Source organism: Rhinolophus sinicus, linkage group LG04 (assembly GCF_036562045.2).
Source record: "Rhinolophus sinicus isolate RSC01 linkage group LG04, ASM3656204v1, whole genome shotgun sequence".
Lineage (NCBI taxonomy): Eukaryota > Metazoa > Chordata > Mammalia > Chiroptera > Rhinolophidae > Rhinolophus > Rhinolophus sinicus.
Window position 1 is genome coordinate 13,270,611 of NC_133754.1, and position 6,499 is coordinate 13,277,109.

General features: G+C 34.7%; 1 pseudogene; it reads right to left on the bottom strand.

The window, feature by feature from the left end:
• Positions 1–5,777: 5,777 nt before the first annotated feature.
• LOC109457705 (large ribosomal subunit protein eL38) lies at positions 5,778–5,981 on the bottom strand (annotated as a pseudogene).
• Between the last annotated feature and the right edge of the window lie 518 nt (positions 5,982–6,499).

Genomic DNA, 6,499 nt, shown 5'->3' on the forward strand with positions numbered 1-6,499 from the left:
AACACTCATTGTGTGTTAGCTATTATTCTTATTACTTATTGATTAATTTATAATAATTTCATAAACTCCCATCTAACAGATTTCAAATATATTACTAGTTTCAAAAACTTTAAATAATAATATATAGTAATATTTCTATTATTTGGGTTTTCATGTATATACTCTGGTAAAAAGAAAATTGTTTCTTTTTATAAAATAGGCTACAATTTCCCCATTTTCGTATTTAAAAAGTGTATCTCATTTTTATATTTCTCACATTGCACTGACTTATACTTGCAGAGAAATTTTACGTAATACTAGCTACAGTGTGGATCCTTTTCTGTTCCTGTTCCCGATCTGATAAAAGTAGTCGTCTGTTATTTTTAACCAGTTATGCATTGATTTTTTTGATATGCCTTTTTAAACACTAACATTAGCATTGCATAAGCTATTGACTGCATATGTGACTTCCCTCCTTTCAATTATTCAGACTTCTTGACATTGAACTATCTTTGACATCTAGGATAGTTCTTGTTTTCAAATTCTTGAATTTATTGCTACATTCTATTTGCTAATACGTTATTTAGAACATTTTTACAAGCATGTATGAATTAAATTTTTTTAGTCTTCATTACTGCATGCTGTAGTGTATGTTTGGATGTTTTGGGGTATAAATTTAGTGTTATACTCGCTTGACATAAAAGTTTTAAAGTCATTTCTTACGTTTATGTGCTCTGGAGCTTTAAATATAATTGGATTTATTTGTTCCTTGAATGTATACTATAAATCCATTATGGAAGTTTCTACTTCATATATATATATATATATATATATATATATATATATATATATATATATATATATAATATTTTATATATATATATATATATATATATAGAGAGAGAGAGAGAGAGAGAGATGTATGTATTGGGGGCTGTAATTTCTTGTGATGGAAAGGTGGACAAAAGAAGAATTTTATCAAATTTCTTATTTTTAGCTATAATAACTGCTATATAAAAAGTTCTGCTCTTTCCAAGTTAAGTTCTCAGCTCTTTTGATATAGAATTGAATAAGGCATTCTTTTAGAATTCATTCAATTTCTTTTGTATATGTAGGTATTTGTCAATTTTATTTTCAAATGTGTATATTTGTCTCTTTTTTTACATTTTTGCTATGGATTAGATGGCTAATAATGTACTTTATTGTTGTTATGTGTTTTCAGAGACCCTCCCCCGAAATTATCTATGAACTTTAACTTCTGCTTTTTCTCTGATTTGTTATTATGATTATTATTTTTACCATTGCTGTACAAATTTCTTCCTTTTGTCCTTAAGTTGGTATTGATTTTCTTTTTCTAGTTTCTTGAGTGAATTCTTAATTAATTAATTTTTGGTCATATCTCCTAATGGATAATTTCCTTTACTTAAAGTCAACTGATGGTAGATGCTAATCTCATCTACACAATACCTTGACAATAACCCCTAGATCAGGATTTGATTAAATAATTGGGTACTATAACCTCTAGCCAAGCTAAAGCATAAAACTAACCATTGCAATGATGAAACTCACCTACAAGTGGGAAGTCATTTCTATCACAAATGTGTCTTGTCCGTTACTAATACTTTCCCTCAGGGCAACCTCCATCAGCTCACTTGCTGCTGCCTGAATTCTAATTCTCTATCTGTCCCTCAGCATAAGGAGGTGGGGTGATAACTTGGGGTGGTTAGCTTACCTAAGCAAGGTATCTGCTCCCATAGCACCCAAGTGGAACACCTCATCAAAATTTACTTGGTTCTGTGCTGGCAAACAAAAGTTCTTCCCATTTTAAATAACGAAAAATACCCAACCAAACATTGGTGGCAGTGGGGGAGTGGGGGGACAACAGAAAAACTATTATGTTATCTGTATTTTATTCCACTTCTCAGTGTTGCTTAGCTTTCTTCTAAATAGGCTACAATTTCCCCATTTAGGGCCCTTATATCTACTCAGGGTTTTCAGAGTGCCTCAATTAAACACTTAGACTCTTCCCTTTCCCTCTTAGTATCTTTGGCATTTTCATAATCAAGTTGTTTGAGTTAACCAATAGAATGACCAATACATTTAAATTTAGAAAAATGTTAAATAATGTTTGCTTATGAACAGTTACAATAATCTCTTTTCAAAATCAGACAATAAAATAAAGTGAAATAGCTAAACATAAATCATGACATCTTGAAAAATTTTGTCATAATTGAGGGTATTGAATTATTCAGTCTTTCAGAAATTATCAGGTTGTTGTTGTTGTTGACCCAACATCTGTAAGTCATACAATGCACCACCAGTAGCGTGGCTCACAAAACAGTGATTCTCAATGATTAATATGGAAAGGTAGACATATTAGAATCTGGTGAGGGAGAATCTGTGACTGGAAAGATTTCTTCATGTGATTCTGATATGCCCCCCTGAGGTCACAGGCCAATCTTTCCTCAATTTGATTATAACTTCTCTGAAATTAGAGGCAGCCCACAAAACTTAATTGTAGACTTACATAATAAGAAGAAATATTAGATTCTAGCTGTTTTCTAACCTGGCTTTCATAGCATCGCATAGCTTTAGGAGACTAAACATTGGAAATTACCATATATTCTTCTGCTGTGTGTCTGTTTTTCTCTTTTGTCCTTCCCTTCCTCTCTGAATGTCTCTGAACAAATAGATTAATTATCCAGGATAGACAGGAAATCATATAAATTTGGTAGAGTTAGTTGTGCATTCTCCACTTTTAACTCAGGAAGCACAATGTTTGATCGGCTATTAGAATTCCTCTAGTTCATTGGCATGGATAAGGCAGAATGGCATTTCAACAGTTAGTTCCCAATTTTTGCAATTTTTCATGTCATCACTCTCTTCACTTTGCTCTGCCTAACAGGCACTTATATTACTTTACTTCTTACCATGTTTTCTTTATTTAATAAGACTGCGTATACCTAACTTAGGGCAAATGATTTACACGTGACATAAAGCAGCACTGAAAACAGATGAACAAGCAGCATATTTGTGTTTTGCTTTACCGCAATCTGTCTTGCAGTGTAGTTTCTTTGATCTAATTTTTGAACAAATGATAGACCTTCATGGAACGATCTAGCCTGTGTTAAAGTCAACCAAACAATAAAGATAATGCAGCAATAATGGATGACACATTTGATGGCACTTTATGATGACCAGATTTTTTTAAAAGTTAACATTGTTTTTCTTTTGGAAGAAAAAGGTATTATAATTTCTTTGATCCATAATAATAACTATTATTTTCCTATTGTCTTGATTTTATCCCCCATCCCCAATTCTTCACTATTTTAACAAGGTTTTATTATCAAAAGGAGTCTTGGAAATATCATTTAATCCTTTTTTAAAAATTTCAATGAAAAAAATCTGGAGAGGAAAATACACATAGGCAATTGGCAGAAATCTTGGGTTATTCAGGAAGTACAAAAATGATTTAAAATAATTTGAATTAACACTTCATCACTAAGGAAAGTGGAGACCAGATTCATAAAGTGAACACCTCCACCCACCACGATTACTGATAGAACAACAAAACAAATACTGTGTGATTGCTATACTGGAACCTCTGCCCTACGTTAGGTATATGCAATCTTATTTAAATAAAGTTCCCATGTGACATATGAGAGGATTCCACTATCCACATTTTAGAGATGAACAAACTACTTCTATCGTAGTGAACAACTTGTTTCAGTTCATGCAGTTAGCACATGGCAAATCAGGGATTTGAACTTAGGTCTCTTGACTTGAAAAATGGAGTTTCCCCCACAATTCTAAACTTCTTCCAATTTTCATCTTTTTTTTCCTCTAGTATTTCAGGTATTGTTAACTTTATTTTTATTGTAAGTTATAACCACTACACTTTCAAATACCTATTTTATACACAGTACTCATAGTACCACCCAGGAAAATATTATGAGTTATAATGATGATGGTCTCTCCCTGTCCTTATAGTCCAAAGACAGAGACAGAAAATGGCAGCATCTATAGATACGCTTTTGAATATGGGAGGGGGGCGGGACAAACCAAAAAAAATAACAAAACAAAACAAAAAACCACTTTTACTAGAAATGAGCATTTGACTAAATGCTGATTTGACTTATTATTTGGTATCTTCCACCATTAACAGAGCAGTGGACTCACCGGCTTTTGTATTATAATATGTGACCATGAACAACTCCTTCCAGTACTGGCACACCCACTGAATAAAATAATGTGAACAGACTTCCCAACCTCATAGTAGAAATGAGAGAGGAATAGCTTTAGCAATGGAATTTTGCTTCATTTCTCATGAATCCAAAAGAACTACTCACTCCTGTGCTCGAACAGATATGCTACCCGTCAGATTGCCTACAATTAATTTTAATTTTTTTCAACATAGTTTGATACTATGCATCAGTGTATATGAACTTGAATCTACATGTCTTAAGGGCGGTTGGTTTACTCTGAAGTACTCTAACAGAATCAATACTTTGGGTATGGTTATTTAACATTCGAAAAACATTAACCAGGCACCCGCACTCTACAAATAACCACTGATTGCTTCAACAGACCCTAACGACATCTCCATGAGGAGTTCATTAATTAGCATAAGAAATGTTTTTGTTAATAAAGTGAACAGCATTCAAATTTGTAAATTAGCTGGACATGCTTCACAGGCACTCACTACCAGTGAATGACTGGATGGTTGTGTAAGAATCTGGTGAGCACAGCCAACCAACACTCTCTACAGTGGTGCCCCAGGCCCCATTCTAAGTCTCTAGTTCAGTCCTGTGTTCTGCCAAATTACAGCACATATGTCCCAATTCTCACTGAGTATGTAGTTGCTATTCCAGCAGAATATCACTATTTCTGCTTCCCACGAACCTTTGTGCAAGTGTATATTGGAATGCCTAAAAGAAAGTTTCTTGGACTTGACTAGGTTTACAAGAAAGGCCTTGAACGCCTATTTTGTGCCTGAGTCCAATAGGTGTTTTTGCAGTGTGAGCTGACTTAGCATGATACTTGCCTTTGGTAGTAAGTTTGTTTTGACATATGTAGATGTCTCACCTACCTTTAATCAATAGCAGATTAAAAAAACCAACAAAGTCAAATTGTCATAGGTCAGCTTAAAATCCCCATCTACCATATCCTAGTAACATGTGTTTTGTTTTTTTCAAGTTACAATAAGGCTTCTCATTACACTTTTCCTAATACAGCCCTGTATTGTAAAGAGATAGTGCAGTATCCCTTGCCACTGTTCTTTGGAAATGTGTATTTTCTTATTGCCATCCTCATTCTGTTGCACATCCATCGCAGATTATCAAGTTCATAGCACATAACAATTCCTACAGAGAAGTCTTCAATAACAAATAATGGTCCTGTCCATTCCACTCGTGGTACCTGTTTTAGTTTCATAGGTGGCCAGGATTCACTTAGAGGTCAACGTCCAACCTGTCAGGCCCAAGTGCTGGCAATCCCTAAAACTCAAACCACACTTCAAAATAGTAGTGTGGAGCCTAACAACATTTGATGGAATATCTAGATTTCTAATTGAAAGACTTCTGAAATTTCAGGATCTTGGGTGACATCATGCTCATAATCCCAAAGAGCATTCATAGCAGAGCTCATGCTTTCCTCTCTTTTTTCCTAAGTCCATTTCCTTTCTTTTTTTCCTTCCTTCCTTCCTTCCTTCCTTCCTTCCTTCCTTCCTTCCTTCCTTCCCTCCTTTCCTTCCTTCCAGTTTTTAAAATTGTAATACAGTTCAGATCAGCATGTCTGGTTCATTTCAGCTCCTTCACTGCCAAACCTGGGGGCAGGACTGCTTCCATTTCTCTGCTGTCTCTTCGTCTGTGATGACCAACGTGTAAAGTTATCTGCTGCATCGAAGCTAAACTTCACTTATTTTTCTTGATCTTCACACATCTGGCATCCTTTCACCTGCCTATGAGCAGGAAGTCCTTGATTTCCTCAATTTTGCGAGGCATGGCTTCGAGGCGTGGAGAGCGCCGCTGGCACTGCAAGTGGCAAGATGCAAGGAGGATAAAAAAGAAGCCCTAAGTTCCTTCTATCTGTGTTCTCTCCCACTATGATTCATGGAAGGAAAACTGCTCCTTCTTCTCCACCTGTAATTCTTGATCAAAACTTTAACTTTCACTAGTCCCTTTGGTATGACTTGGTCATGGATGAAAACATCTTCTCTTACACGGATGAGGTGCAGATCAGTATCATGTACCAGGAAAAGGTATGTTTTCACAGCTTGTACAACATCTGTGGTCACTGAGCAAAAAGGGCCCGATACAAATTAATATCCTAGAATATTTCACAAGGAAATATATTCATATAGTTTCTTCCTGTTCAATATTTAATTAACATATTATATAGCTAGTTAACATGTTCTCCTAATTAGATGATATATACTTTATGGGGATAATCAATGTGTTTACTTCTCTAATCAAGATACTTTAAGCAGTACTTAAAGTTTGTATCAGCTAACACTTCCAAG